Source organism: Mauremys reevesii, linkage group 8, assembly GCF_016161935.1.
Source record: "Mauremys reevesii isolate NIE-2019 linkage group 8, ASM1616193v1, whole genome shotgun sequence".
Lineage (NCBI taxonomy): Eukaryota > Metazoa > Chordata > Testudines > Geoemydidae > Mauremys > Mauremys reevesii.
The window spans coordinates 19,393,751-19,406,341 of record NC_052630.1 but is presented as its reverse complement, the minus strand read 5'-3'; the positions used below and the strand labels follow the sequence as shown (position 1 = coordinate 19,406,341).

Genomic DNA, 12,591 nt, shown 5'->3' with positions numbered 1-12,591 from the left:
CCCCTCGAAAACAAGCTGAATTTTCCTAGTCTCTTGGATCTTCAAACCCAGGTTGGGCACAGGCTATGAGATTGCTGTATCAGTTGTAGAATCCGCCTCTCTCACTGTACTTTAGTAGTTGCACGTCCAGCAGGATTCAGGACATGCAGAGGAGCAGGAAAATGAAGAATAATTGGGATAGGGGGCACCTAGTCCACTGGACTGAGACTGAAGAGAGCTGGGTTTGATTCCCAGAAACAAAGCTCTGCCATTAGCCTACTGGGTGACACTGGGCGAGTCACTTCACCTCTCTGTGCTTCATTTTCCCTGTCTGTAAAATGGGGGTAATGATCCTGCACTCCTTTGTAAAATACTTTGAGATCTATTGAGGAAAAGTCTGGTAGATATTATTTATTTATTATTTATTATTACGGATGTTTGAAGGAGTTCTCCACAACTTATTGGGCCTCAAAGAGATTGGAGTTTCAGGTTCAGTTTCAGTGCTGAGTGAAGGTTCAGGTCAGTTATTTATTTGATCTGGAAATGGGCAAAACAGGAAGTGCTGGGGCAATTTTGCAAAACCAAAAGCAGAGGTGGTTTGGATCCAGCATTATTTTCCCTAAACCAACAAAGGTCAGGCTTCTGGATGAATGGGTCCATTTTTGTCCCTTTTTTATATCTTATGTGGTTTACCCATCCCTTATTATTTCCTGCACATCTTTCATTTTATATCCCATCAGTATCAAATCAATCAAAGCAAATATGGCCATTTATGACCCGACTATATCTTTTAATTCTCTGATTTCCTGGGCAGCCTTTCCTTTGCTCTTGTCTTTCATCTGCTGAGCAGACATCGAAGGAGAGAAGTTCACTGTGATGTTAAGCCTAGAACTATGCAGTAAGTCATATTCAAGTTTTAACCATGACTTCAAATCTATTTCCAATCTTTCCCCTCTGTCTGAAGCAACAGGAGACCCACTCACTGAGGGTAGTTAATATGCTTACAGGAACTTGGAGATCTATATGTAACAGCTGTAAAAGGCTTGAGCAACTAGGTTCATGAATTCCGAGATGTCAGTGCCTGCATGCTGGGGTTTAGCAGTGGATAACTGAGCTGATTTCTCTTTGACACTGACTGCCATTCCTGTAAAATCAGCTGCCCAAAGTACCCAGCTTTTTCCATAATTATACTTGCAATGGAAGACTTAGCAGACAAATCACAGTGCAGGAAAGAAAGATTCGAATACTGGAGTTTGATCTATCTTTCCTGGTATTTTTTATTCTGCCACTGAAAACCTACTGTAGACTATTTCCTGAGCTTTCTCCAGAAGAGTAATGCCAAATTAACTGGCTATCATAGATTCATAAAGCAGGAGACTAACTGAGAGGTTGGCAGTTTTAGGGCATTTCTGAAGGTGAGGATGAGCCAGTTGAAAATTGCAGAGACAGAAGGCCCAGACAGATCAATGGAGGAATTTACCTTTCTCGGATTTCCTCTCTCCACCTCCTCTGACTGGCCTTTGCCAGCCTCAGTGTTGTTAAACCTTTAGTATTATTTGGGGATTGTGTGTGTTTAAATACCGCAGATGCATTATTTACCAGCAGAAAATCCTGGCAGGTTTGAAAATACCACGAGACATGGAGTGAAGCAGAGGCCTGTTGAATTATTCATGAGCTCGAATAGAATGCAATCGTTACTGCTGCTGTAACAAGTTATTACTTTAAATTATTATTTTGTGGTCCCCCCCCTCTTTTTTTTCTTTTTAAGCTCTATAATGTCTTACATGCTTACACAGACACATGGGCTGTTGGAGCCCCTGTCTCTCTTCAGACTGTTTGTTCATCTGAAATAATGACAGGTTAAAATTTTCTAATACTTGTGCATATACTATTGACATCTGACTCAGGAAATACGTATTTGGTGTGTGTAGTTGTTATCCCACACTAGCCAATCATGTTGGGCCTTACACAGGGCAGAGGATTGAACTCTTCCATTCAATTCCAAATATGGACCCCTGTGAGTCATCAGCTGTCTCTATCCCTGTCCATGCTATTTCCTTTCCCGTCTTTTGAATGGGCTGTCTCTACCTCCCTGGATAATTATGCTTCTTTTTGAACCAGTGAATTCATACTGAGGTTACATGGTATTTATTATGAAGGGCAAAGATACTTACAAAGAAATAGCTGCATCCTGGACGCCTTGATCCTGAAGGTTGCATGATACAGCATGTTGCACAGTGTTGAAATGCTCCACCTTTAGTCCAAACAGAGGCTATGTGTATGTGCAAAGATGTCAAAGATCTAAGCATGGTGCTCTGCACTGGACAGAGTCTCATGCTCCTTGGATCCCCAAAATGCAAAGCTCATTGATGTCCAACAGAAGTTTTTCCATTGACTTGAGTAGACTCTGGACCTTAGTCATGAGAATGCAAGGCTAAAAGGCAATGGGGTGTGATCAGAGAATGAGAGTGCCTGAGGAGCCATGGGCTTAAGTGTGACCTTCCTCACAGTGGCTGCGTAGTCCCTTCTTAAGGTTAGATTCAGTCACCTGTACTCACATTGGAGTAATACCTTGATTTCAGTAAGGTACTATGTCACGTGAAGAAGTGTAGCAGAATCTGGCCCTTAGGACACACTCCTGCTGTTGGGCAGGAGTAACTTGGCAGCCATGTAGCTGCGCTCCCAGCAGTGCAGGATTGGATTCCCGTGGGTGTCAAGTCTCACATCACTTTCTACTTTGCACTTATGTATGTGAAACCCTTGGCTTCTGCACTGTGCAGGATCAAGCAGTAATGCAAAGCTGTGTGAATGTGATAGCCTGGGTGTGAGATGCAGTATATCTCCTGAACTTGGGCAGGAGAAAGCAGAGTGGGATATTCCACTCATCTCTTTGTTCTTTCCCAAGAACTGGGATAACTGCTTCACCCCACTCCCCCCAACCCTGTTCCTCCACTTCCATTATGGAAAAAAACTTAGGTTGCTCCCAGTTTTTGTGTGGAAAGATCCCTTCATCATCTCTCCTCTCTTTTATTCTTTGCTTTTAAAGTGAATTTGTGAGGGGAGGGGGAACCACTGTTTTGACAGCCCTGGAGACTGAATTCTTTTTAAATCTATATTGTTATTAGAGATTAATTGAAGAGGCAGTGTTTGGATTGAGACCCTGAGTGGGATCAGACTGGGCAGTGGCGGGTTCAGGATTAAAGGCTGAAGCAGGGCTGGGGTTCAGGTTTTGTTAACACCAAAATCCCATGAGCTGTTCTCATGAGACATCAACCCCCAATAGCAGAAATCTGGTGAGAATCGCTGATCTCATGAGAACACTTCCATTTTAAGTTGAAATCTCGTGAGATTGGCAGTTCTCTCAAGGTGTCTCCTGCATCTGAACTTGTACCAGCGAATGGGCCTCTTCCCATTTTGGTTTGACCTGGAATCAGTTATTCGTATCTCAGGATTCCAATGTACATTGCCCCTCCCACTTCCACCCGCCTATATTTGAAAGGGTTCGGATTAGAGGGCTCAATTTAGGTGCACCCCCTCCCTCGCATATGCACATGCGCACACACACACCTCTAACTTGTAATAGTTTTTTCCTTCTCCACTAGCTGGGGTTGCAGGTGGGAATGGCTTCAGAGAGGCTGGGAAAAGAAACAAAGTGTTCATTTAGTGGTGACACTGCTTCTTGCCAGTCTTACGGGAGGCAGGTGCTGTTGTGTGGGTTCTGGCTACATTTAAAGTTTGTTGGAGGCTTTTGGCAACCTGGTCTCACCTTATTCTTTCGGATACCCCCAGTGTTACTGTAAATAAATATGCAGAAACAGGGATCTGCAAAGGGACTCCAGAGTAAGTAGAACTCCTTTAACAACTTCCTTAGTATTTTCTACGGTGAATAGATTAAAATTAAACAATATCCCAGAGAATCATTGAACCCTTCTGTGTATTCCCAGGAAGCAACTTTCCCACCATACCCATGTGACTCCACGTTGACCCGGAGGTATGTCTACACCGCTCATGGGAGTGAGCCTGTCAGCACAGGTCAATAGACTCTGGCTAGTGGGCTTGCACCAGTGCTAAAAAAATTGCTGTGTAGACAGCGCCTTGAAATTGCGGCTTGGGCTGGAGTTCAGGCTCTGAAGCCTAAGAAGGGGGGGTGGGCTTCAGAGCTCCAGCTCCAGCCTGAGCCACAAGGTCAAAGCAGTGCCTATACAGCTATCTTTAGAACGCTAGCCTGTGTCTGTCGACCCAGGCTGGGAGGCTCACTCCTGTGGGCTTCATAGGCAAATACCGAGAGACTCACAGTAGCAGTCAAAGGAGAGTTCAGTCACTGTGACCAAGTCCGTTCTAGGCCTCTGTTGAGAGTACCAGAAAAGATGCCATGTGCATTAACAGTTGGTGTGGCATGCACATTATGTTTGCAACTGTGTGCCTAAAATATTTGAAAATTAGATCCTTTTACTCTTTCATGACTGGCCCATCATAAACTACTTTAGACTGTCTTCAGTGCATGATGCTCAATATATACTCATGCGCTGGTTTAAAAAAAAAGTAGCATAATGTAGCACATTGCACTGTTGTCAAATGCTTATAACATGGTCGGTTTATTTTACCCACCATCTCATCTTGAGTGGGGCTTTTCCTTTTTATACAATAGCAGGAGTAATCTAGACCATTGCTGGTATCAAAGGATCCCTGTGTCTCCTTGATGGTTTTATTTTCAAGGTAGGCCAAGATCCATTCCAGGAAAGCAGTTTCCCACATCTGGTTGAGCCAGCAACCTAAACTTAGCTTGTCCTCCCCCTGAATTTTCCAAAAAGGGGTGGTGGTGTTTGTGGCCTTTTTAGATTATAACTTCATTATATTTCAAGGAAATCTCTCCAGACATGTCAAAGGGGCGACCCCTCAGTGAGGTCTAAGTCCCTGGCAAGTTTATAGTTCAGAAATAATCCATTTTTTTAAAAGGATGTGACCTCAAATAAATAATTTGCAAATGTTGTGGATTGGGTGTTTGGATATTTCAATAATGGTCGAAAATGGAATTGATCAGATTTTTCCAAATGATTCACCTCTGGGCTTAAAAATAACCAAGAGGCATTTCAGGCCAAATGGTGATTTTAAAACAGGGGATTAGATCCAAAGTATCTTCTCGCACACAGTGCTGGAGTGTCACAAGGGCAACACCATGATAATTTTATGTAAACAGCTTGATGCAGGAGAGATAGGGGAATGGAAAAAACAACTAGAAGCGAGGTCTGTCAGATTCAGAAGAGTTACTCTGGATTTCAGGTGCTATAGCTGAGGGTAAGAAAGTGCCCACCAGTATTTTAAATATTCAGTAAGGATTAAAAAACCCAACCAAAAAAAAAAAAAGAGAAGGAATGGGAAAAGAATGCCTCTTGAGTGATGCAAAAAATGGTGCTGTCGTCTTCAGGCTAAATTTATCAGAACAGAGCATCATAAATCAAAGATTCATTGCTCCCTCTGCTCATTAGCTGTGAGAAACTGTGACTAAGCTTGAAGGTTAGTTGGTATAGTTCAGTATTATTGTTCTTGCTGCCTTGTTCTGAATCAGGAGTGTCGGCAGGCAGCCATGACTCACACACACACACAGCCTGCCCCTGCTAGCTGCCAGATTTCCACTATTTTTTTTCCATAAGGGGGAAGATTGTGGGGCCTTGTATGTCTTCTGGCTTCATTAATTTTTGCCTGGACAAAGGCTAAATTATTCAAGTGGATCCCTTATTTATTAAAGGAATTGAATTTGTACACTAGTCTAGACCTGGAATGTAATAAGCAACAATATAAAGCATTAAGGATACAAGCCCAGGGAACATTTTTACTTTAACAATAAAAATATGCAGTCTGTCTCAGCAAACTACAACTGCTGAGCAAATTAATTTACATTAGATGTTTTTTGAGACCCACAGTTCATTCCTTTGTTCTTCCCTTACAGCAAATGTGTTTTTCTGACTAACATAATAAGAGGTTTCAGCTCCATAAAGCCTTTCATCACATGATCTCAAAGCACTTTGTGAACATTAGTGATTTGCTTGGGAGAGATGAAACCTTACAACATGTCCTGTGAAGTCAGTAAGGATCCTTCAGTGGGTGGCAACTAGCTAACCTTGTGATGGTACATCATAAATCCTAGAGCAAGAGAAAGACTAAAGTAAAGTGTTATACTCATGTGACTATTAAGTGCAAGGCAAAATTTCCCAGACCAAAAACTTTAAGATGAGTTAAAGTTGAGACTATTTAGCTTTATATACATACACACACAATATCATGCAATTAAAAAAAATTCAATAATAAAATAGGAAAATTCAAAGTTAAGGTGCAAACATCTCCCTAACTCTCTATCTTCCGGATTAACCCTGCTCCTGATTCTGGGCTGCATTCTAGCCCCTTTATGCTGGTCCTGTGTAAAGCTGGGAATTCCCCTGACAGGCTAGGATTCCCTGGGTAATGTAAGATTGGCATAATGGTCCTGTGCTGCATCCCCCCAGAGGCCTCCACATAGGGGTGTGCTGAAGGTGTGACTGGTCTATGCCATAATTGAGAGAGGCTATAGCTTGGCCTCTCTGTGCTCTGGTTATTCTTGGTTTCTGGAGTAGTCCATAGGCAGTTGAGGAAACTGTCATAGATTAGAGAAGGCCAAGGGACTGCGCTTACTTGAGCCGGGGGCTAAGGAGGTACCCAGCCATGCTCAGAATTTGGGAGGCAGCCAGCTTTGCCTGGGCTGCACCTGCTGAGCTGAGCTTCTTATGAGTCACTAAATCAGGCCCACTAATTCTGCATTTATATCTCCACCCATCTTCCACCTGTAGTCTCTAGGGTCCTGTTACTGCTGCCCTGTCCCACTCAGCTGCCATACAAAGCTAAATTTACATAATTTTAACATGAAACCAACCATGTGAATCTGAGCATAGTTCTGAGTTTGCAACAAAACTAGAGATGGAACTTTAAAGCTGAACTCCCTTCCCTGTACACTGGCATCTGCAGAGGGGAAGATTTCAGCCTCTGAATTCAAAGTTGCCCATGCAGTTCCCAGACTGAGACACACCCCTTTTCTGGGTACAGTTTTGATACAGCTCAAAATAGCACAATTCTTGCACAGATGGTGGAAATCTCACAAGACTGGATGGTCTCTTTGGAGCTAAAATCTCATGAGAGCAACACCAAAAGTTTTGGTGCCATCAAATCCAAATTTAAATCTGAGCTCTGGTCTAGACTCAGACTAGGGTTCTGAGTTCAGGATTAACTCCATTCTAGTTCTGAACACCACCTTCTTTGGCTTATCTCTAAGCAAAACCTCTAAGACTTGAGGTTTCATGAGGTGAGTCACGTGTCTTTAATTTTAACTCAACGGGTCGGTGTCACGAGGTATAGAGTTTTGAGATTGAGCCACCTTGGAGCTCCCCAGAGAAAAATGGAAACTTCAGCTGTACTAAGAGATTTACATAATGACAGGAAAAACTATTTAAATGCAAATGGCCTAGTAAGATGGTTGGAAAATTTGCAGTGGCTCTGGGAGTCTGGTATAACTTAAAGAAGAAGGGGGCTAAACAAACACGCACTCCACTGTGTGAGTCATCTATTCATGAGCAAGGTTTGTTCCTGTGGCAGGTATTCTTTTCCTTCACCTAAAAAACAGCCTCCTCTTAAATTACTGTGAAGGGAACATCCCTATGTACTGTATATTCATTAAACATGTTCACCAGGTGCCACATGTAGTATACATCCTTATCGAGTGCTTTCATTGGGTACTGTAAATTCAGGTGAAGTGTAGACTGGTACGGCCAATGTATTCTTTTTCCTGCTCCTTTCTATATCAAGCCGTTGGGTATGCACCAATGTCAGAAGATTGGGGAAAACCAATCAAAACCTGTTCACTATGCAGGCTCTCAGCTATTAAAGGCTCAGCTGACCTTGTGTCAAAGGTCAAGGATGTGCTCCAGGAGGCTGGAGAACAACCCTTTCCGAAGCCTTCAGGTAAAATAAAGCTACAACACAGGCTGCCAGTGAGTTTGAAATGCCCCTGGTAGTTCCTGGGGTATCATGTACAAACAAACAGGATAAGGCAGGTCAAAGAGGGTTTAGTGAAAGCTTGAGAGAGACTCAGACTGTTGAGTGAGCTTTGAAAACAAAAGAGGCTATTAGTTTTTCCTGCAGTGATTATCACATTGCCTTTGGGAATTTCCAGAGGCATGTGAGAAAAGAAACAAAGCAACCAGTGAGAAACCGTTGTTTTCCTCATTGTGCTTGTGAATGCATGTTTTGGGTTAGGCATACTTGTATTTTCAACCTTGTGTGGTCAGGCCTCAAAAGCCTCAAAATAAAAGGGACCAGCTGATATCATGATGGGGTCATTGCTGGCCTTGTGATTACAGCGTAGAACTAGAAGTCGGGAGATCTGGGTTCTTATCCTAGCTGTGCCATAAACTCTCAGTGTTAAGACCATGGGAAAGTCATTTAAAACTCTCAGGATGAAATCTTGCCTGCTGTTGACTTCGTTGGGGCTTGGATTTCACTCTTGGTGCCAATTTCCCCATTTGTGAAATGGAGATGACAATACTTCTTTACTTCATAGGAGGTCATGCGACTTAGTTAGCTTACTGTTTGTAAGGTGTGTTGTGACCTGTGGACAGACGGTCCTAGAGAAGGACAACATATTATGATGTATCTAGTGATTAATTGGCTGCCATTTGATTTTCAGAAGTGCCATTGAGTTCTGCTGATTGTTTCTCTTTCAGTCACTTTAAGAGAGGCATTCAGTCACTTTAAGAGAGGCATCCAGTGTGCTAAATTAACAGCAAACTGGAATGGGTTCCACTGCCATGAACATCTCATCTAGTAGACCCAATGGCCCATGCTATTCTGTTTGTGATATTGTATATGTAATTGATCTGTTTGCAGATATTGTAAATATTTGGGAATTTGCTTTTGCCTGCCAAAATAGTGGGTCTCTTTTTACATCAACCAGTCTAATCTGAGGCCTTTTCAGAGCAAAGTTAAATGAGGTACAGTCTCTAAGTGAACAGGACAAACAGAGAAAAAGGCCATATGTATTTTTTCAGCCTATATCTAAGTGAATTTCAACCATCATAGCAATTAGGTTAAAAGGTAATATAAACATTTATTGCTAAACTCATCCAGCATGTGCAACAAATTCTGCTAGCCCAGACCCTGGAGGAGTGTTTCTGGTGGCAGAAAGTCCACCAGACTTGACTAGTATGAATCTTGGTCAGTAAGGACCAAAAGTTGTCACTATCTATTGGCTGTTCGGTGCATCTGACATGTTAAATCTTGGTCCAGTTTCTAGCACAAAAGTGCTCATATGACAAGAGCCCTCGTTCTTTTTGACAGGCTCAACCAAGAAGTCAAGTAATGAACAGGTATGGAGCTACCACTCATCGCAAAAGGTGGTCTTTTCAGAGCAGGGTGGAGGCATATCTGCAAGGCAGTGTGGGGAAAGCTTACACCCACTCATTTCTCATAGGTCATCATGCAGCTCTTTTTGTCTCTCCCAGTCTTGGCTGGAGTGTTGACAGGTACCATGGTGTTTCCTTGGTGAAATAAATCAGTTCCATAATAATTAGAGATTTTCTTGCCTTCAGTGTTTCTCTTGTAGACATTTTGTCTCTCTTTACAAAATCTGCAGCTGGCGTACTGAATTTTCAGTCGGCTGGCTCTAGTTTAACACATTCAGTTCAATAAGGCAACTGAAGACAACTTGAGATAAGGAATTAAACTGCCACATCACAATGACTGAATTAACACTTCATTACAGCTATGACAGTCCTTGGAATTTTCCATGCCTCAGACATTCCGAGTGTGTAAAACTCTCCACAACTGTTGTGCCGAGCACTTTAAGTCAGTCCTTCAGGACAATAGAAGTGGAAAAAATATCCAGGAGATGTGCAATATAATATGTGAGAGCTAATCTGATCTAGCAATTATCTCCATTCATCAGGGCAGATGTGATTACTCATGAAGAAAAAGGTCACAATAACAGAGATCAGCCATCATGTGGTGTTTACACACGCTGATTACAGTTTTATTGCTAGATATTGGAGATACAGAAGTAAGAGGCTCCATGAAGTTGACATGATTACAGGTATCTATGCTCATTGTAATTGGATTTCTTAAGGTAACATAAGAATGTTTGCAAAGGAATCTACACTTGACTCTGTACCTTCATGTGCTCCATTTAGGGTAATATACCGCCTTTGATCTACACTGAAATTCCCATTCATGTTAATGGAAGTTGTGTGACCATTGTTAGCTCTGGAACTTAAACAGATTCAGTTAATGATCTAATGCAGTGGTGCCCAAACGTGTTACACGTATCAGGGCCTCATAAACATAAGCACAGCCATGTGTGGGCCAAACAACTTCTACATATTTTAATATGAATTAAAGTCACCTGAATTGATTTATATTTTAAGTTCAGCTTATTTAGTCTGTATTTAAATAGGTCGTTCCTATGAACAGTGTTGGCTGTTTACATACTTGTGTAAACTAAAATGATGTAAACATGACAACAAAATGCCAATGACTCAGCCATTAGTGTATTGTGTTGAAGCAGGCCGCAGGCCTTATGAAATGCTCTGGTGGGCCATGTATGGCCCACAGGCCGTAGGTTGGCCACCATGATCTAATGTAAAGCCCAGTGACAGTAATAACCAAGGAAGAGCATTGTTTTTCCTGTTTTTTGGTATTTTCACTAAAAAAAAGGTTGGGTTTTTTTGTTTTGATTTTTGTTTTCCCCAAGAATTTGAATGGGCTTGGTGAGATTTTAGCTCTCCCCACCTCCCTGCTGCTCCCAATATGGAATGTTACTTCATCCAACCTCAGATTTCTGCTTCCTAAGGGAAGTTTGTTGTAATATATTTAACAGTTCTGTATGCTCACATCCACACGAATGATCAGTTCTTACATTTTCTCCCTCAGTTTCAGGCTAGTGTAGAATCTTCTTGGTATGTTTAAATAAAAAATAATAACGAACTGTGAACAAATCATTGGACAGAAATGTTGCCAGCCAGGGAGAAGGATCATTTTACCATGCAGAGTAAATGTTTATAGAAGTGGTTTCAGCACAGGGTCCTTACTAATCAATGATTACTTGCTAGAAACCAGGGAGGAAGGATAGGATACTCCACTACTGCAAGCTCAGGCCTGATTATCTGGCAGTCAAAAATATTCCAAAGCTTTGTTTGGGTTCATTTTCTTGTCACTGATTCATGGCTGCCTGCTACAGCTGGGTTAATAAATATATAGCAGTTCATTTTAGATTCACTACAGGTTGACCTCTCCTTCAGTGCAAGGACAGTTTCCATGTTCCTCTCAACCTGATGTGAGTTTTGAAATTGCGTTGGTAGGACTGGGGCTTACTCCTTTCAGCAGCATAACCCTACCCACTCCATATTTTCATCCTTGTTTTGCTACTAACATACTAAGGTCCATATTTTCAAAAGTGCTACAAATTCTGAGTGCCCAGCTTCAGACACTGAGGGCCTGATTTTCAAAGGGGCCGCACTGGAGTTGTGGGTCCTTAGGTCCTGGCTGTTCCCCAGTTGCTTCAATGCACATAAGGCCATGGCAGATGGGATGTAAGTTAGGGCAGGCCAGTGCAGGGGAGAATCCAGGCTTCTGTATCCTGGCCCCGTCTCTCTCAGTCTTGGTGCATCCCTGGCTTTTCCCCATTTCCTGCTCATTTAACTAAAGAACTCCCTTCTCCCCACACCTGCTCTCTGATTTGGGGACATGCTGTATCTTTTTCAGCCTATATTCCTGAGATACAAAGTAACCTGCCAGCTGTTTTTTCCCCTCAGATGCATCAGCTGACAGGATACGGTGTCATGAGGTAAAGGAGGGGAGATCAACAGATTGCTGCGTCCTTGTGCTAATTACAGTTTAATAATTAGCACCTATCAAAATCCTGCCTTTCAACTGCCACTCATTTTGCTCTGTGCCTGCCAAATAATGTCACCTTTCCCCAGCCGCAGCCACTGCGTTCAAGGGTCACAGAGTGAGCATTTTTTATTTTCACATCCAGGTTCTTTCTCATCCTGCACTTTAACTTCTTTGTTGGTTTCGGTTTTATTCCGTATGTTGAAAGGCACAAATAGATTTCCACACAGCTGTGAAACACAGCAGCCTATTACAGGTGAACTTTCTACAGCTGTCTAGCAGATCCTATAGCAAAAGCAGCCCAAAGAAGATGCTTGGCCAGTGCCATGATAAGTATTAGAGGCTCATTTTAGTCTAATGTGTCATTGTAGGCACACTAGGGAATCAAAAGCCTGGAAGACTAAGGGCAGCCTGTTATCCTTTCCCAATATTTTACATGCACTGAGAATCAATTTTGGGTACCTTTCTTATAAGCCTGAGGGATGATTACTCCCTGACCTCATGCTTGGTGCACGTAGAAGGGAGATCACCAGGATTTAGTATCTCATCTGTTCACACCTGCAGTGATTTGATGTGTGAGTTACTGTCCGTTTCCCACTCCATTAAATCTCAATAACATGAGTCATTCATCACCATCTTTGCAGCCAAACCAAGTTCCTTCCCTCGTGATAGCCATATGGGTCTCCTGAGGACATGAGTCTCTCT

General features: G+C 42.4%; 1 protein-coding gene across 5 annotated transcripts in view; it reads left to right on the top strand.

Annotated features, from left to right (window-relative positions):
* The window catches only part of CPEB4 (cytoplasmic polyadenylation element binding protein 4), a 205,063-nt gene that overhangs the window by 71,211 nt on the left and 121,261 nt on the right, over window positions 1-12,591 (top strand). Inside the window, exon 1 of one of the 5 annotated variants that reach the window (XM_039484366.1) lies at window positions 9,820-10,090. The exons of the other annotated variants lie outside the window; for them this stretch is intronic. The gene's annotated coding sequence lies outside the window, so the exon portion shown is untranslated. Of the gene's footprint in view, window positions 1-9,819; window positions 10,091-12,591 lie in introns of those variants that run through there. 5 annotated transcript variants of the gene reach the window in all.